Below are 21315 nucleotides of genomic sequence, written 5' to 3' on the forward strand. Positions count from 1 at the left end.
TTTAGACAGGTTTACAATAATTTAATAATACACAAAGACAATGAAATGAGCTTTTTTTTGTTAGGTTTACCTGGTTCAGAATAACTTTGCAAAATTACTGCACAAGATTTAAGTAGGTTGATGCAATGGTGGGAGAAGTGGCAGATGCTGCTCAGTGTAAAGATTGTAAGATTTAGTAGTTCTGGTTATAAGAGTTCGCAATGAAGTTAAAATAAATAGTAACTCTTGACTTCGTATCAATATATACAAATAGTAGTCTTCATTTAAGTTTTCCTACCATTTATGTTCTCCATTTTGCAGAATGGACAAAAATACGCTGGGAACCACGCAGAGAAGGATGAAGTCGGTCCCATGTGCCAGAAATCTTTAATATAAATGATGGACTGAAGGAACTGAGTATTAACTCTCAGCAATCAGTACAAGTTAGAAGAATTTAGATTTTGGTAACAGAGTCGGGGATTGGTAATAGATTTGTTGAAGAGCGGAACAAACTCAAGAGAAGCGTCACTGAAGGAAGAACTTTGGATTGCTTGAAAAATAGGCTGGACAGTACACGAATGGATGTAGGCGCGTGAGACTTGGATCTGTTTTCCAGTGGGCCACAAGGCCTACTGGAACGCTCTGTCTTTCTCAAGTTTCTGTGTTTGGAAACTGGAATCAAATAAAGTGGATGAATTCTGAAAACTGAAATATCTTCTATACACAGCATTTGTGTGTATTTACATAGGCGATATATTTTTGGGGCTACTGAAAAAAATTTTCGTCTTACATGTATACTATGTATAGCAAATAATAATAGTCAAAACTATTTATCCTAACTTTCTTTTCGCCTATTCATTGGTATCACTCACAAACGAAAAAAATCAGGAAGCTAGGGAAAAAATATTTTCTTACCACCAGTCGTTGATGGAAACCATCTTGCCTGGCTTGTGTATACAGCGAGTGACGACTGTGACTATTGTCTGCTATTTTTGCTACTACTACTATTGGTTCTGCTAATACTACCATCACCACCATTTCTCGTTCTCATATTCGTCACCTTTCTAGTCCGCCTCATCGTCCTCCTCTCCCTACCCCTCATCGTCCTCTTCCTCCTCCCCTCTTCTTCTTTCTCCTCTCGGGTAACGAATTCATATACATAAAATGCATTCCCTAGTTGATTCACGGTGCCTCTTTCCATTGTTTGAAGTGCCTGTATTGTTGCCATGACTCTCTCTCCCTCTCTCTCTCTCTCCCTCTCTCTCTCTCTCCCCCTCTCTCTCTCTCTCTCTCTTTTGCATCTTTTTTTACAATGTGTTTCAACAATTTTCACAAACTACTCTCACCAGTATTGATCTCCATCAGCTTTCTCTTCTCAAAGGTACGTCCCCTCTCCAACACCACTACCACCAGCACCATCATCCCTCTCCACCACTACCACCACCACCACTCCTCTCCACCACCACCACTTCACTACCACAGCCACTACCAACATCACCACCACAACCACATCGCTCCACTACCACCACAACCACCATTCATGTCCATTACCACCACCACCACCACCGATCCGATCCACGACACCTCTTCTCGACCACACGTCTCCATTACCACAACTCTTCACCTCCACCACTCCATCACAACACCTCTACACTACTAGACATTTAAAACACATCTTTTCATCACTACACCTCTTCATCACCACACTTCTCCACCACCTCACCTCTCCACCACCTACTTCTCCATCACCACACCTTTCCACTAAATCTCTTCACCACTAGTAGTAATCTATTCAGATTGTTCAGTGCTTATGTGAAGCGCTAATCTCATGTATGTTATTCAGTACAGAGATTAGTGGAGACTCGATCCTCCGTCCACCAGCCATGAGAGGCTATGTGAATGATCCATGGCTGGGCCAGAGATCATCAGTTCCAGATTGGGCAGGAGCCCCTTACACCATTTAAGGTGTTATGACCACGACATGCAAAATACTTTCGAGTTTAAGCACGGCAGATAAGGCTAATTTACTAAGCCCTGCATGAAAGAAGAACACCAGGGCGTGAACAAGAACACGATGGCATGAAACAAGAACATAAAAATATGAAACAAAGACGATGGCAATAAACAAGAAGACGAGGACATTAAAGAACACAAGGTCATGAAACAAGAACACAAGGACATGAAACAAGAACACAAGGACATGAAACGAGAACACAAGGACATGAAACGAGAACACAAGGACATGAAGCAAGAACACAAGGACCTGAAATGAGAACACAAGGACATGAAACGAGAACACAAGGACATGAAACGAGAACACAAGGACATGAAACAAGAACACAAGGACATGAAACGAGAACACAACGACATGAAACAAGAACACAAGGACATGAAACGAGAACACAAGGTCATGAAACAAGAACACAAGGACATGAAACGAGAACACAAGGACATGAAACGAGAACACAAGGACATGAAACGAGAACACAAGGACATGAAACGAGAACACAACGACATGAAACAAGAACACAAGGACATGAAACGAGAACACAAGGTCATGAAACAAGAACACAAGGACATGAAACGAGAACACAAGGACATGAAACAAGAACACAAGGACATGAAACGAGAACACAAGGACATGAAACAAGAACACGAGGACATGAAACAAGAACATAAGGACATGAAACGAGAACACAAGGACATGAAACGAGAACACAAGGACATGAAACAAGAACACAAGGACATGAAACGAGAACACAAGGACATGAAACGAGAACACAAGGACATGAAACAAGAACACAAGGACATGAAACGAGAACACAAGGACATGAAACAAGAACACAAGGACATGAAACGAGAACACAAGGTCATGAAACAAGAACACAAGGACATGAAACGAGAACACAAGGACATGAAACGAGAACACAATGTCATGAAACAAGAACACAAGGACATGAAACGAGAACACAAGGACATGAAACAAGAACACAAGGACATGAAACAAGAACACAAGGACATGAAACGAGAACACAAGGACATGAAACGAGAACACAAGGACATGAAACGAGAACACAAGGTCATGAAACAAGAACACAAGGTCATAAAACAAGAACACAAGGTCATGAAACAAGAACACAAGGACATGAAACAAGAACACAAGGTCATGAAACAAGAACACAAGGTCATGAAACAAGAACACAAGGTCATGAAACAAGAACACAAGGTCATGAAACAAGAACACAAGGTCATGAAACAAGAACACAAGGTCATAAAACAAGAACACAAGGACATGAAACAAGAACACAAGGTCATGAAACAAGAACACAAGGTCATAAAACAAGAACACAAGATCATGAAACAAGAACACAAGATCATGAAACAAGAACACAAGGTCATGATTATAGAATTAGTCGACAAATGAGGCACAAGGCCATCAGAAAATATTTGTAATAATAGAAGAATTACCAACAAAAACTGTTAGACAAAGGGACACCAGATCAAGATTTTGTTGTGACAACGTTTCCCTCTCCAGTCGTTATAAATTCTTTGAAAATGCTGCTGGAGAGCGAAACGTTCAACAATGAAATGGCGTATTAGTTGCTTCTGTGTCCTTACACCGAATAGAAAATACTACAAATGTGAATATATCAAAGTTATTTCATTTCGATGGCATTAGACGGGGACAAGAGCTAGGGCTCACCCGCTTTCCCCTCGCTAGTGTCAAAACAGGTAAATTACACATGTAATTAGCTATGCTGGGCACTGGTGAAACAAGTCACCCGGCGAACAAGACACCCGGCGAACAAGACACCCGGCGAACAAGACACCCGGCGAACAAGACACCCGGCGAACAAGACACCCAGCGAACAAGACACCCGGCGAACAAGACACCCGGCGAACAAGACACCCGGCGAACAAGACACCCGGCGAACAAGACACCCGGCGAACAAGACACCCGGCGAACAAGACACCCGGCGAACAAGACACCCGGCGAACAAGACACCCGGCGAACAAGACATCCCGCGAACAAGACACCCAGCGAACAAGACACCCGGCGAACACGACAGCCGGCGAACAAGACAGCCGGCGAACAAGACACCCGGCGAACAAGACACCCGGCGAACAAGACACCGGCGAACAAGACACCGGCGAACAAGACACCGGCGAACAAGACACCCGGCGAACAAGACATCCAGCGAACAAGACACCCGGCGAACAAGACACCCGGCGAACAAGACACCCGGCGAACAAGACACCCGGCGAACAAGACACCCGGCGAACAAGACACCCGGCGAACAAGACACCCGGCGAACAAGACACCCGGCGAACAAGACACCCGGCGAACAAGACACCCGGCGAACAAGACACCAGGCGAACAAGTCACCCGGCGAACAAGACACCCGGCGAACAAGACACCCGGCGAACAAGACACCCGGCGAACAAGACATCCAGCGAACAAGACACCCGGCGAACAAGTCACCCGGCGAACAAGACACCCGGCGAACAAGACACCCGGCGAACAAGACATCCAGCGAACAAGACACCCAGAGAACAAGACACCAGGCGAACACGCCACTCGGCGAACAAGACACCCGGCGAACACGGCACTCGGCGAACAAGACACCCGGCGAACAAGACACCCGGCGAACAAGACACCCGGCGAACAAGACACCCGGCGAACAAGACACCCGGCGAACACTGCACTCGGCGAACAAGACACCCGGCGAACACGGCACTCGGCGAACAAGACACCCGGCGAACACGGCACTCGGCGAACAAGACACCCGACGAATAAACCACCCGACGAATAAGACACCCGGCGAACAAGACACCCGGCGAACAAGACACCCGGCGAACACGGCACTCGGCGAACAAGACACCCGGCGAACAAGACACCCGGCGAACACGGCACTCGGCGAACAAGACACCCGGCGAACACGGCACTCGGCGAACAAGACACCCGGCGAACACGGCACTCGGCGAACAAGACACCCGGCGAACAAGACACCCGGCGAACACGGCACTCGGCGAACAAGACACCCGGCGAACACGGCACTCGGCGAACAAGACACCCGGCGAACACGGCACTCGGCGAACAAGACACCCGGCGAACACGGCACTCGGCGAACAAGAAGTTCTTTACAAATAAAAGAATTCATGTTTGACTGGTACCGGATTAGTTGGTACTTGGATGGTTGGTACCCGAATGGTTGGTACCAGGATGGTTGGTACCCGAATGATTGGTACCAGGATGGTAGGTACTTGGATGGTTGGTACTGGGATGGTTGGTACTGGGATGATTGGTACCCGGATGATTGGTACCCGGATGGTTGGTACCCGGATGGTTGGTACCGGGATGGTTGGTACCCGGATGGCTGGTACCGGAATAGTTGGTACCGGGATGGTTGGTACTGAGACGATTAGCACTGAGATAAATAGTGTAGAGATATTTGGTAAAGGGATAGTTGAAGTTGAGATAGGTGGTACCGGAATGGTTGGAGCTATGGTTGGTGATGAGAATGTTGATACCGGGATGGGTGGGAATGAGATGGTACCAGGACTGGTGGGGTTGATATACTTAGTATTGCGATGGGTGGTACTTGAATGGGTGTTGAGAAAGCTGCTTCTGGGATGGTTGGGGTTGATATCGTTGGTGTTGTGTTGGCAGATACTAGGAGGGCTGGCGTTGATATGGTTGAGGTTGAGATGGCTGGTACTGGGATGTTGGTGTTGGGATAGTTGGTACCGGGATGGATGGAGTTGAGATGGTTGGTACTGTGACGGTTCGTAGGGGTATTGCTAGTAATGGAATATTCGGTAGTGGGATAGTATTGAAATGGCTCCAGGATGGTTGGTATGGGTTACAGGCTGGTATGGGAGGGTCGGAATGGGCTGCACGTTGATACTGGAAGGGTCGGAATGGGTTGCAAAGTGGTACTTGGAACGACGGTATTGCATGCGGGTTGGTACTGGGAGGGTCGGTGTGAGTTGTAGGTTGGTACTAGGTCAGTATGGGCTGAAGGTTGGTTTTGGGCGGGTTGGTATGGGTTGCAGGTTGGTATTGGGAGGGTTGGTATGGATGGTAGGTTGTTACTGGGACGGTCGGTATGGGCTGCAGGTTGATAATGGTAGGGCCAGTATGGGCTGCAGGTTGGTAATAAGAGCGTCGGTATGGACTGCAGTTTCGTACTGGGAGGGACGATATGGGCTGCAGGGTGGTATTCAGAGGGTCGGTAAGGGCTGCAGGTTGGTACTGGGTCAGTATGGGTTGCAGGTTGGAACTGGGAGGGTTGATACGGGCTGCAGGCTGATACAGAGAGGGTCGGTAAGGCTGCAGGTTGGTACTGGGAGTGTCGGTATATGTTGCCGGTTGCTACTGGGAGGGTCAGTATAGGATGCAGGTTGATACTGGGAGGGTCGGTATGTGCTGCAGGTTGGTACTGGGAGGGTCGGTATGGGCTGCAGGTTGGAAATGGGAGGGCCGGAATGGGCTGCAGGTTGATGCTGGGAGGTTCAGAATGGGCTGCAGGTTGGTTCTGGGATGGCCGGTATGGGCATCGGGTTGGTACTGAGAGGGTCGGCATGGGCTGCAGGCTGTTACTGGGAGGGTCGGTATGTCCTGCAGGTTGGTACCGCGAGGTTCGTTATGGGTTGCAGGTTGGTACTGGGAGGGTGGGTATGGGCCGCCGGTTGGTACTGGGAGGGTTGTATGGGCTGCAGGGTATTACTGGGAGGGTCGGTATGGGCTGAAGGTTGGAACTGGGAGGGTCGGTACAGGCTGCAGTTTCGTACTGAGAGGGTCGGTATGGGTTGCAGGGTGGTATTGAGAGGTTCGTTATGCGCTGCAGGTTGGTACTGGGAGTGTCGGTATGTGCTTCAGGTCGGTACTGGGAGGGTCAGTATGGGCTGCAGGTTGGTACAGAGTCGGTATGGAATGCAGGTTGGGACTGGGAGGGTCCGTATGAGCTGCACGATTGTAGTGGCAGGGTCGGTATGGGCTGCAGGTTGGTAGTGGGAGGGTCGGTATGGCCTGCACGTTGGTGCTGGAAAAGTCAGTATGGACAGCATGTTGGCTGTGGGAGGGTCGGTATGGGCTGCAGTTTGGTACAGGGAGGGTCCTTATGGGCTGCAGGTTGGTACTGGGAGGGTCGGTATGTTCTGATGGTTGATGCTGGAGGTTCCGTATGGGCAGGTTGGAACTGGGAGGGTCGGTATGGGCTGCAGGTTGATGCTGGGAGGTTCGGTATGGGCTGCAGGTTGGTACCGGGAAGGTCGGTATGGGCTGCAGGTTGGAAATGGGAGGGCCGGAATGGGCTGCAGGTTGATGCTGGGAGGTTCAGAATGGGCTGCAGGTTGGCTCTGGGATGGCCGGTATGGGCATCAGGTTGGTACTGAGAGGGTCGGCATGGGCTGCAGGTTGTTACTGGGAGGGTCGGTATGTCCTGCAGGTTGGTACCGCGAGGTTCGTTATGGGTTGCAGGTTGGTACTGGGAGGGTGGGTATGGGCCGCCGTTTGGTACTGGGAGGGTTGTATGGGCTGCAGGGTATTACTGGGAGGGTCGGTATGGGCTGAAGGTTGAAACTGGGAGGGTCGGTATGGGCTGCAGTTTCGTACTGAGAGGGTCGGTATGGGTTGCAGGGTGGTATTGAGAGGCTCGTTATGCGCTGCAGGTTGGTACTGGGAGTGTCGGTATGTGCTTCAGGTCGGTACTGGGAGGGTCGGTATGGGCTGCAGGTTGGTACAGAGTCGGTATGGGATGCAGGTTGGGACTGGGAGGGTCCGTATGAGCTGCACGATTGTAGTGGCAGGGTCGGTATGGGCTGCAGGTTGGTAGTGGGAGGGTCGGTATGTGCTGCAGGTTGGCAGTGGGAGGGTCGGTATGGGCTGCAGGCTGGTACTGGGAGGGTCGGTATAAGGCTGCAGTTTGGTACTGGTAGGGTAGGAATGGGCTGCAGGTTGATGCTGAGAGGGGTTGGTATGGGCAGCAAGGTAGTACGGGGAGAGTCGGTATGGGTTGTAGGTTGGAACTGGGAGCGTCAGTGCGGGCTGCAGGTTGATGGAGGGAGGGAGGGTCGGTGTTGGCTGCAGGGTAGTACTGGGAGGGTCGGTATTTGCTGCAGGTTGGAACTGCGAGTTTCGGAACGGGCTGCAGGTTCATACTGAGAGGGGTCGGTATGGGCAGCTGGGTGTTACTGAGAGGGTCAGTATGGGCTGCAGATTGGTACTGGGAGGGTCGGTTTGGGCTGCAGATTGATACCGGAACGGTCGGTATAGGGTGCAGGTTGGTACTGATAGGGTCGGTATGGGCTGCAGGTTGTTACTGCGAGGGTCGGTTTGGGCTGCAGTTTGGAACTGGGAGTGTCAGTATGGGCTGCAGGTTGATGCTGGGAGGGTCGGTGTGGTCTGCAGGTTGCTACTAGGAGGGTCGGTATGGGCTGCAGGTTGGTATTGAGGGGCAGTATGGGCTGCAGGTTGGTAGTGAGAGGGTCAGCATGTGCTGCAAGTTGTTAGTGGGATGGTCGGTATGGTCTGCAGGTTGGTACTGGGAGAGTCGATATGGGCTACAGGTTGGTTCTGGGAGGGTCGGTATGGGCTGGAGGGTGGTACTGGGAGGATCAGTATGGGCTACAGGTTGGTACTGGGAAGGTCGGTATGGGTTCTAGGTTGGTACTGGGAGGGTCAGTATGGGCTGCAGGTTGGTACTGGTAGGGTAGGAATGGGCTGCAGGTTGATGGTGAGAGGGGTCGGTATGGGCAGCAAGGTAGTACGGGGAGAGTCGGTATGGGCTGTAGGTTGGAACTGGGAGCGTCAGTGCGGGCTGCAGGTTGATGGAGGGAGGGTCGGTATGGTCTGCAGGTTGCTACTAGGAGGGTCGGTATGGGCTGCAGGTTGGTATTGAGGGGCAGTATGGGCTGCAGGTTGGTAGTGAGAGGGTCAGCATGTGCTGCAAGTTGGTAGTGGGATGGTCGGTATGGTCTGCAGGTTGGTACTAGGAGAGTCGATATGGGCTACAGGTTGGTTCTGGGAGGGTCGGTATGGGCTGGAGGGTGGTACTGGGAGGATCGGTATGGGCAACAGGTTGGTACTGGGAAGGTCGGTATGGGTTCTAGGTTGGTACTGGGAGGGTCGGTATGGGCTGCAGGTTGGTACTGTGAGTGTCGGAATGGCCTGCAGGTTAGTATTGGGTGGGTCGGTATGGGCTATTGGTAGGTACTGGGAGGGTCGGTATGGGTTGCAGTTTCTTACTGGGAGTGTCGGTATGGGATGCAGTTGGTTCTGGGAAGGTCGGTATGGGCTGCAGGTTAATTCTGAGAACGTCGGTATGGGCTGCAGGGTAGTACTGGGATGGTCGTTATGGACTGCAGGATGGCACTGACAGGGTCGGTATGGGTTGCAAGTTGGTACTGGGATTGTCAATATGTGCTCCTGGTTGGTAGTGGAAGGGTCGGTATGGGCTGCAGGTTGATACTGGGAGGGTAAGTATGGGGTGCAATTTGGTACTGAGAGGGTCGGTATTTGCTGCCGGTTGGTACTGAGAGGGTCAGTATGGGCTGCAAGTTCATACTGGGAGGGTCGGTATGGACTGCAGGATGATAGTGAGAGGGTCGGTATATGCTGGAGGTTGGTATTGGGAGTCGGTATGAGATGAAAGATGGTACTGGGAGGGTCGGAATGGGCTGCAGGTTGGCACTGGGAGGGTCGGTACAGACTGCAGGTTGGTACTGAGAGGGTCGGTATGGGCTGCAGGGTGGTACAGAGAGGGTCGGTATGGCTGCAGGTTGGTACTGGGAGGGTCGGTATGGGCAGCAGGTTTGTTATGGGATGGTCGGTATGAGCTGCAGGTTGGTAGTGGGAGGGTCTGTATGTGCTGCATGTTGGTAATGGGAGAACCGGTATGGGCTGCAGGTTGATGCTGAGAGGGTCGGTATGAGCTGCAGGTTGTTGCTGGCAGGGTCCGTATGGGCTGCCGGGTGGTACTGAGAGTGTCGGTATATGATGCAGGTTGGTACTGGGAGGGTCGGTATAGGGTGCAGGTTACTGAGAGGGTCGGTATGGGCTTCAAGTTGGTACTGGGAGGGTCGGTATGGGGTGCAGGTTGGTACTGGGAGGGTCGGATAGGCTGCAGGTTGGTGCTGGGAGTGTCAGTATGTGCTGCAGGTTGGTACTGGGAGGGTCGATATGGGCTGCAGGTTGATACTGGGAGGGTCGGTATGGGGAGCAGGTTGGTACAGAGAGTCGGTATGGGCTGCAGGTTGGGACTGGAAGGGTCAGTATGTGCTGCAGGTTGGGACTGGAAGGGTCAGTATGTGCTGCAGGTTGGTACTGGAAGGGTCGGTATGGGCTGCAGGTTGAGGCTGAGTTGTCAGCATTTTTGCTGATCCCCTACATGTGTTGTATAGCTTATCTGAGTGTCATAGTTAGTATCATCCATATGTTTTACATACATGCCCCCTTGCTAGGCTCAGTGACTAGCTTGTGTGACGTCACGTGATGCCGATGTGAGCACTGCGCTCCTGGTCCTCATTCTCACTTCCCGGTTGACCTACTAAGCAACAGAACAGGCAGGTTGGGCTCCCCCATCTCACACTCTGCTAATATATGTGTTAACATCCAACAACTGTGTTTAACTCCAACCATCACATCTCCACGAACCCTCCCAACAAATGGTGTCAGCGGTGTGGGCGTAAAATTGTTAATTACGCCGATGTCTGCAGTTAAATTCTCTCAGCCGACAAGGACATTGTGTGTTTGACGCATGGCGGCCTAGCTAAACAGCCTGCTACTCCGACGCAGCACTCGCCAGCCTCTCTGCACTACTTCCTGGTCAGTTTTTGTCTTAGTGTTTTATTTGCTTATTTGCATTACTTCCGAGGGGTTGACCCGTTTTTGCAAATTAAGCCAATCCACCAAGCCAGTCTGCTGGGGGGGGGAGTCCAGCCCTACACCATCCAATCTGTCTTAAGTACCTGCCTTGCCTGCTAAGCCAGCTTTCCACCCCTGCTGTGCTCATCGTTACAAGTTCTCAAGCCAGTCTGTGTGACAGGTTAAGCCAGTCAAGCCAGCCAGCCAACTAACCCAGGTGACTTAACCCAGTACTCAAGCAAGCCACGTGGGTACAGCCTTCACCGTTGCTTTGTGCTTCCAGTTCTAGCTGGTCTGAGTGCTTTACCATCCCTGTGGTGTTATGGTATTTTGTGGGTTTTTTTAAGCCAGCCTTGCTTAGAATATTTTCGTGCCTAGTGCGGGTGTCCCCAGAGTGGCTTACGCCACTGCCTCACTCACCCACACCCACCACTGTTATTTTTGTACCCTTATAACGGGTCCTAGCACCTTATTTTTCGGACCACATAGGGGGTCAAAACGCAAGATTGTTCCTTCGTCCCTGTGCGCCAACGAAAAAGCCTCCTGTGTGCGTCTATCATCGATTTAAGCCAAAAACTTCGAGAATTCGCCGAGTAGTGGAGTGCCGCGCCAACCATGAGACTCCACCACTACTCTTCTCCACCACCATTCACCCTCAATTCTTCACCAATGTCGCTACAGTGATAATATTTTTATAGACATATTTGCGAGTGTTGAGACAAATTTTCAGTGATTTTTAGTGTTATTCAGTGACTCTTGATTAGACTCAGTGTTCATTACATTCTGTTTGCAATATTAATTTTTTTTCTTCAGTGTTTAAATTTTTGTGCTTTATTTTTGTCTGTGTTCATTTTTTATATATACGTGAAGTAAGTACTTTTCAGTTTTTCCCTGTTGTATGCACTATATAAGTATAAACTTGTGTTTACACTTCACAATTATCTTGTGTTCACAGTACTGTGTTCCTTGCCTAGTAATTTATACAGTGAAGTAATTCAGTATCTGTTATCTTATATTCTGCATCACAATTCAGTGTTGTCTCAGTATTTTTTTCTCTCCCAGCATTTGTGTCCTTGCTGATTTTTTTTATTCATTCATTTGCCATTTTTTTCTGTGTGTTGAACATTCTTGTGTTAATTCTTTTCATTTAGCCAGTGTCTAATTTGTCTTATCTCCACAGACAATAGTGCCATTATTTTGTTTGAAGCAAGACAATTCTTTTCCAATTTTTGTCACTCCAAGCCTCATTGCAAGAAAATTCTCATAGTATTCTGCATATGTTGATGTGTTGTGTTCCTGCATTATTGTGAGTGTTAACCTTTCTCTGTTTTGTATTTTTCGCCCATTATTATTTTTCATATTTCATTGAACAAATTCACTCTTAGTGCAATTTTAACTGTTTTTAAAGTAAATCATTCTTTTGCTTGTTCAGTGTTTGCCTAAGCTGCAGTTAAGAGTTAAAGTGTTCAGTCAGTTCATTCCTTGATAAATTTGTTTTTTTTATTGTTTTTGCAAACTGCATTTTCTTGTGTGTGCAATTTTTTTATTATTGCAGTATTGACTCATTTGCAATGATTCTTGTGTAAATATTGTGCTGCCATTAAATTTTTTCTTTCAGAAATTTTTTTATATAGTGTTGTGCTGTGTAGTAATTTTTGATTAGTAATTGTTATTTGCAATAGTGTTGCACTTGTGCAATATTTTGTGATTTCAGTTTCACATTCCTTGTTCTGTGCATATTTTATTCTTTGTGTGTCACTTAATTTTTTTTATATAGAATTGCTTTCTCAGTCCATTTTAATTTTGCACAAGATTTATTGAATGTATTTTATCATTTTTGATTGATTTACCATTTATTGTTGAATTTCTTTATTGAATTGAGAGTAAAGAAAACTCACTGTTCCATTAATTCAAATTACGTAAAGTAAATTTCAGTAAATTTGATTTGAGTAAAGTACAATTTCTCTGTATTATCAAAGTGTTGCTTATCCACTTGAGTATTTTTTCCTGTGTGTGAGTTTTCCTTGCTCCACAGTGTGACTTGTTATTTTTTTCTTTACTTATGTAGCCTAGTTAAGAAATTTCTTCCCATTTCAGCTTACTGTGTCATATATTCCATTTATTATTCTTGCTTTCATGTCCTTGAGTAAGTTCCATGAGAAGATGTCCCAGTCACTTTTGTTTGTTCACTTAGTGTATCATGCCAGTCCAAGTAAACATGAATCAGTCCACAATCCCAATATTCCCTTACTGACTGAAAGACAGTACCTAGCTAGACAATGTGTTTGTTCTCACAGCTTGTATCTGAGATTTGTTAAAGTGATGCGGAATGTGAAGTTCAGATTAAGTCCCTATAGATCCGTGAATTACTTATTAACGTAGCCGAGCGGTCAGGCACTAGTCATACTGTCACTCCTGTCTGGAATCCAGCCACAATATCATGCACACAGGATAGTGTACAGTTACCTTGGGTTTCAGAGGAACCTCAGACAACCCTGGGTACTGAGACTACTATACATGCGATGACGACTTGTTCAAGTAGTCGTTCCTTTCAGGGGACGCTTTGTGAAGAACGTTACTTGTAATGAGTTATGTCATCTCTTGCTGATGTCACAAGCCGTTGCAGAAAGACGTTTCTGTGGCTAGTGTACTCACTTGAGTATTGTTGTTCCTTGTGTTCCAGATGGTGATCCGTGCATTGTAAAAGTTGTTTCTCGAGTAATCTTCATGTGTTGTTAACGTTTATAGAGCAGTCTCTTTATAGCTGATACCTCGTGTCACTGTGTGTGACTCAGATTGTATATCAGTATTGTTGACTGTGTTCATTTCTTTTCCCCTGTGCTTGCAGTGAGAGATAGTAGATCCGTTCTCCCTTGCTCATATTGCGTGTTATAGCGTTACTTTTTTTAACCGGGGAGAGTCATCCACTCCACCGTGTTCGTTTATTCCTCCAGTAAGAAAGAACCGATCCCTTGTGGTCTGGTGTGATTCGATTCCTGCTCCAGGAAGATCTTATTCTGACTGTGAAGCCACCAGCACCCATTAGTGACTTTGTCATGAGTCAAGAATTACTGTATCGAACAGCCGAGTTGGGTACCCCAAGCAGAAGGGTATAGCAATTAGCAATTCCACAGTCACTAGTGAATGTAGCTCTACAGCTAGTTCACGATGTACCAGGTGTTGCACACCCTGGTATGGATCGTTCTGTGAAACAAGCCAAAATGAAATACTTTTGGCAACGTATGGCAACTGACATTTCCGAGTATGTTAAGAAATGTAGTGTCTGTATGTAGCATAAAGGAAGTGTCAATGGTCCTAATCCAATCCAGGTGTATCCAACTACTAGCGAACCGTGGGAAAGAGTCGCGCTTGATTTAACCAATTTTAAATGTTCCCTCCAATATAACAAACATCTGTGTGTTATGGTAGACCATTTCACAGATATTGTGAGTTAGTTCCTATTGCAGATAAGACTGCCGAGACAGTAGCTAAAGCGTTTAAAGAATGCATTATCTGCAGGCATACCACCCCTAAGTCCCTAGTAACAGATAATGGAGGTAAATTCTGCAACGAGATTCTTGAAAATTTGTGTACCCTGTACAAGATCTCTAAGTCAACCATTGTTCCCCATCATCCTGCGAGTAATAGTTTGGCAGAACGAACAAATAAGAAAGTACTTGATGTTTTGTGAGCCACTATCAACCCCAATAATGAAACTTGGGATGAAGTTATACCGGATGTTCAATGTGCCATAAATTCTGCTTACAATGCTTCCATAGGTGACACTCCACATTATGCATTGTACAGTGTAGACAAGCGTTTACCTTATGAGTTGTTATATTCCACACCGAAACCCAATTATAACCCTGATGATTTCATAGCAACTCATACCAGCATAGCTCAAAGTGTTTTTAGAAGAATCCATGAAACACTTCATAAATCAACAGCAGAATTTACTAGAGTAACTATTAGCCGTGCTAAGCCGACCAAAGTTAAAGTGGGTTCGAGAGTAATGCGACTAATTTCAACAAAACATCCGCAATACCTAAGCTCGATCAAAAGTCCTTATCGAGCAGTTAAACATATCAATGGCAATAAGTATAAGGTTAGAGAAATTAGTACTGGTCAGTATAAAGAATCGCATTTAGATCATATGAAGTTAGTATTCAATGCTGAGGATATTTCAACCCAGACTAATGTGACAGTAGCTGACAATCCTCCTTACTCTGTACCCTCTACCTCTAATACTCAGCCAGATAATCAACCCGAATGTCGTTATTCTTTGCGTACACGGCAAGTGATGAGAAACTCCCAAGTAGATACTTGTTCAGATCTCCCTCATTCAAGGCATGTGTTAGCCATGGCAGAAGAATTCGATCCACCCAAAGGTGATAACCATTCTGCATATGTAAATCTTACCCTCGCAGAGTTAGGTTTAAATGTACATAGCCTGCATAATTAGTTGTTCAAGATGAATGAAGTTGTCCATTGTGTGTTTGTTATTAGCTGATCAGTTTTTCAAAAAAAATTTCTTTTGTTTTCAAGTTCCCTCCGAATTCTGAGATTAGCAGTAATGATTTTTGCGCATCAGATCTGCCTTTGCTGTTAATTTACTTTCACCTTTGTAAATATATATTTATTCTTCCTCAGAATCCGTAGAGTGCATGAATACAGATTGATCGATCAATTCCATCCTTTATTATACCATGATTTGTTCTTATAATTCGTAATGCATTACGTTAACATCCATTACGATCCCATCCATTAATTCTAAGTTACATATGTCTTTGCCATTGTATAGAATCAGCCCAGAGCCACCTGCCTGTTCAGCCTATAGCACAGTATTGTAAGTCGAGACGACATACATAACATGGCCGAGCTGTCAGTATAGTTGCTGATCCCCTACATGTGTTATATAGCTTATCTGAGTGTCATAGTTAGTACCATCCATATGTTTTACATACATGACCCCTTGCTAGGCTCAGTGACTAGCTTGCGTGACGTCACGTAATGCCGATGTGAGCGCTGCGCTCCTGGTCCTCGTCCTCAGTTCCCTGTAGACCTACCAAGTAATAGGACAGGCAGGTTGGGCTCCCCCATCTCACACTCTGCTAATATGTGTGTTAACATCCAACGACTGTGTTTAACTCCAACCATCACATCTCCACGAATCTTCCCAACAGAGAGGCGTCGGTATGGGCTGCAGGGTAATACTGGGAGGGTCGGTATATCTGCAGGTTGGAACTGGGAGGGTCAGTACGGGCTGCAGGTTGGTACTGGGAGGGTCGGTATCGGGAGCAGGTTGGTATGGGCTGCAGGTTGGGACTGGGAGGGTCAGTATGGGCTGCAGGTTGGTACTGGGAGGGTCGGTATGGGCTGCAGGTTGGTACTGGGAGGGTCGGTATGGGCTGCAGATTGGTACTGGGAGAGTCGGAATAGGGAGCAGGTTGGTAGAGAGAAAATCAGTATGGGCTGCAGGTTAGGACTGGGAGGGTCGGTATGTGCGGCAGGTTGGTATTGGGAGGGTCGGGATGGGCTGATGGTTGATACTGGGAGAGTCGGTATGGGGAGCAGGTTGGTATAGAGTCGGTATGGGCTGCAGGTTGGGACTGGGAGGGTCGGTATATACTGCAGGTTTGTAGTTGGAGGGTCGGTATGGGCTGCAGGTTGGTATGGGCTGCAGGTTGGTACTGGGAGGTTCAGAATAGGCTGCAGATTGATACTGAGATGGTCGGTATGGGGTGCAGGTTGGTACTGAGAGGATCGGTATGAGCTGCAGGTTGGTACTTGGAGGGTTGGTATAGGGTGCAGGTTGGTACTGGGATGGTCGGTATGGGCTGCAGGTTGGTACTGGGATGGTCGGTATGGGCTGCAGTTTGGTACTGATAGGGTAGGTATGGGCTACAGGTTGATGCTGAGAGGGGTCGGAATGGGCTGCTGAGTAGTACTGGGAGAGTTGGCATGGGGTGCAGGTTGGAACTGGGAGGGTCGGTATTTCCAGCAGGCTCGAATTGGGAGTGTCGATACGGGCTGCAGGTTCGTACTGACAGGGTCGGTATGGGCTGCAGGTTGATACTAAGAGGGTCGGTATTTGCTGCAGGTTCATACTGGGAGGATCGGTATGGGCTGCAGGGTAGTACTGGGAGAGTCGGCACTGGCAGGATTTTGGTACTGAGGGGGTCGAGATGTGCTGTAGTTTGGTACTCTGAGGGTCGGTATGGGCTGCAGTTTGGAACTGGGAGGGTCGGTATGGGCTGCAGGGTGGTACTGAGAGGGTCGGTATGGGCTGCAGGTTGGTACTGGGAGTGTCGGTATGAGCTGAACATTGGTAGTGGGAGGGTTGGTATGCGCTGCAGGTTGGTACTGGGAGGGTCGGTATGGGCTGCAGTTTGGTACTGGTAGGGTAGATATGGGCTGCAGGGTAGTACTGGGAGGGTCGGTTTGGGCTGCAGGCTGGAACTGGGAGGGTCGGTACGGGCTACAGGTTGATGCTGGGAGGATTGGTATGGGCTGCAGGGTGGTACTGTTAGTTTCGGTACGGGATGCAGGTTCGCACAGAGAGGGTCGGTATGGGCTGCAGGGTGGTACTGCGAGTGTCGGTATATGCTGCAGGTTGGTACTGGGAGGGTCGGTATGGGGTGGAGGTTGGTACTGAGAGGGTCAGTAATTGCTGTAGGTTGATACTGGGAGGGTCGGTATGGGGTGGAGGTTGGTACTGGGAGGGTCGGTATGAGATGCAGTTTGGTACTCTGAGGGTTGGTATGGGCTGCAGATTGATGCTGAGAGGACCATATGGGCTGTAGGTTGGTACTGGGGGTGTCGGTATGTGCTGCAGCTTTGTACTGGGAGGGTCGTTATGGGGTGCAGGTTGATACTGAGAGGGTCGGTATTGGCTGCAGGTTGGTGCTGGGAGTGTCGGTATGTGCTGCAGGTTGGTACTGGGAAGGTTGGTATGGGCTGCAGGTTGATACTGGGAGCGTCATTATGGGATGCAGGTTGGTACTGAGAGGGTCGGTATGGGCTGCAGGTTGGTACTGGGAGGTTCGGTATGGGCTGCAGGTTGGTACTGGGAGGGTCGGTATGGTCTGCAGGTTGGTACTGGCAGGGTCAGAATTGGCTGCAGGTTGGAACTGGGAGGGTCGGTATAGGCTGCAGGATGGTACTGGGAGGGTCGGTATGGGCTGCAGGGTGGTATTGAGAGTGTCAGTATGGGCTGCAGGTTGGTACTGAGAGGGTCTGTATGGGCTGCAGGTTGGTACTGGAAGGGTCGGTATGGGCTGCAGGTTGGTACTGAGAGGATCAGTATGGTCTGCAGGTTGGTAATGGGAGGGTCGGTATGGGCTGCAGGTTGGTACTGGGAGGGTCGATACGTGCTGCAGGATGGTACTGGGAGGGTCGGTATGGGCTGCAGGTTGGTAATGGGAGGGTCGATACGCGCTGGAGGATGGTACTGGGAGGGTCGGTGTGGGCTGCAGGGCTGTACTGAGAGGGTCGGTATGGGCTGCAAGTTGGTATTGAGAGGGTCGGTATGGGCTGCAGGTTGATACTGGGAGGGTTGGTATGGGTTCATTCATATACACATCGACCAATGAAGAGGCGTGGCCAGGAGCTATGAGTTGATCCTTGTAACCACAATTGAGTACATACACACACACACACACACACACACACACACACACACACACACACACACACACACACACACACACACACACACACACACTCAATCTCAGCTGGGAGACAGAATCTACAATTTGAGAAGAGTTTGGATTGTAATTTTGAAACTGAGAGAAACATAAACCATTTACTTCAGTCATTTGCAGCCACTTTCCATGTAAATATGTGTCTCCTCCTTCCTTCCTTTTCTCTTTTCTTCCTTCTCTTCTTCGTCGTTTCTTTTCGACTTTCGTAATTCATTTTTCAAGATGTATCTCCTTAATAATCTTCAGCATTAGTCAATATTCAAGATATTTCGCCTTTTAATTCTCTAATCCAAACTTTCATTCCAGTAATCCAGTGTTTCATTCCAGTAATCCAGTGTATCATTCCAGTAATCCAGTGTTTCATTCCAGTAATCCAGTGTATCATTCCAGTAATCCAGTGTTTCATTCCAGTAATCCAGTGTATCATTCCAGTAATCCAGTGTTTCATTCCAGTAATCCAGTGCTTCATTCCAGTAATCCAGTGTTTCATTCCAGTAATCCAGTGTATCATTTCAGTAATCCAGTGTTTCATTCCAGTAATCCAGTGTTTCATTCCAGTAATCCAGTGCTTCAATCCAGTAATTCAGTTTTTGGTTCCGTTGATTATTCTTTCATTCAAGGATGTGATAACTGGAATGATAGATTGGATAACTTGATCGAAAGCTTGAATTGCTGGAATGAAAAACTCAACCACTGGAATGATTTTTTTTAATGAAATTATATACCGGATTCCTTATCTACCTGCATACCTGAAGGGAGGTAGACAAGGAATCTAGTATATCATTTCATTAAAAAAATCATTCCAGTAATTCAGTTTTTCATTCCAGCAATTCAAGCTGTCGTTCAAGTTATCCAGTCTATCATTCCAGTTATCTCATCATTCAAACCAGTTATCAAGTCTTTTCGTTCAAATAATCCAGTCTTCTGTTCCGGTAATTTGATCCATCGTTCCAGTCACTTTTGTATATATGTTTAATCAGTTTGTCATAATATTCCACTCCTTTGTAAACCATTAAAAGAATGTGTGAGAGAGAGACATAACAATCTGTTCTTAGAGTTAGAGTTCAGCTTCCTAGTCTACATTGAACAGCGAAACTAATTTTTGGCCTCGTGAGATTTTGCATATCTGTTTTTGAAGCTGCGTGTTGGATTTTCCTCCAACCGTTCCTCAACCAAGTCATTTATCTTTTCAGTTAACTTCAAATTAAGGAAAAGCACATCCTTTCATCTCTATGGCTCATCTGTATATTTATCTTCCATCTGTGTCTCCCTGATCAAGGCGCCTATTAATTTAATCTTTCCTTATCTTCCTTATCAGTTCCTGTGAGATATTGTACGTAGTGATTTCCCTTTCCCCCATCCCCCTACGTTTATCTCTTCGTCAAGATCGTCTGATTCATTTCCTTTAACCTTTCATAGTAATCCATTTCTTACAGTGCTGGAACTAGTCTGTTTGCAAACGTTTGCACGGATTCCATGTACTCGATGACTGTCAGGTGTCGTATATAGAGTTCAAGAGGATTTTCTGATCAAATTCTGGATGCTTTTATGAGGCTTTTTAATCTAGCATATTTTGCTGACGTCTTACGAGCTCTTCAGGTGATATGCTTGGTGATATATGTATTTATATCGAGGTCCTCCTCACCCATGCTATACTTAGTGTCTGGTCTCCCCTATCCTTCTCCAAAACGCATGATCATGCATTAGTTTTACATCGTCACTAGTGATAAGTAGGGCTCAGCCCCCATATCCCTGGAAGACCATTCACGTTGATTAGGAGGAGTAGGTGTCTTAATCTTCATCCTTCCGGAACCCCACTTACTGTCATTTAAGTACTCCTTACCCACTTGAGCACTCAGCCTTATAGTCCTGCTTGTTCTAATTTTGGGACTAATCTCTGGCGAGGTACTGTATCAAACGCATTTCTACAATCCGAAATGATTGCATTTTCTTTATTTTATCTTTGTGGCGCAGTCCTAGAATTTCAGCAAATTCGTCCAATGGGATTTTCCATTCCTTAATCCTTGCTGGTTTTCTGAAGAAAAGCTTCTTCTCTCCTAGGGTTCCAGTATCTCCACAAAAACTTTGACAAAATGCACGTTAAAAATACTGGCATGTAATTCAGTGCCTCTAGTATATTTCCCTTTATGTAAATTGGGACACGTTTTGACATTTTCCAATTTTCTAACAGCTGTCTTTACTGGAGACACTGAATACATTTCCTATGGGATTATATTTGTTTTGCTTCCTCTTTCAGCACCCATGGAGATATGTTGTATGGTAGTATTGCTCTTGTTACATCCAGCTCATTTATCAATTTATCACATTTTTTTGGTTGTGATGATACTCTCTAGCATCCGTTGAGCTGTTCTAATTACAGTATCTTCCGGTTGCGTTTCACTTTCGTTTGTGAAGACCTCTTGGAATCTTTTGCATGGCACTTCTCATACTTCTCTCTCATTCTCGGTCTGCGTCTTTTTCTCCATTCTCGGCCTTATCACTTAGTCATTCTTAGTTTTCTTTTTTCTTATGTGTTTGTGGAGTAACTTTGCTTCAGTTTTCGCCTTTGTTTCTGTCTTTCTCAAACTGCTTTTCAGTTTCCCTTCTTATATTTGTGTATTTGTTTCTGGCTCTTCAACTTGATTCTTGATTTTCTTCGTTTTGATTTTTTCTCTTTTTTCCAAGCCTTCATGATTCTCTACGTAGTCTCTTCATTCCGGATTAAACCATTTCTCTTTTTCCTGCTCCTTTTCTTCATTCATGGTA

The sequence above is a fragment of the Cherax quadricarinatus genome, chromosome 21, assembly GCF_038502225.1.
Source record: "Cherax quadricarinatus isolate ZL_2023a chromosome 21, ASM3850222v1, whole genome shotgun sequence".
Lineage (NCBI taxonomy): Eukaryota > Metazoa > Arthropoda > Malacostraca > Decapoda > Parastacidae > Cherax > Cherax quadricarinatus.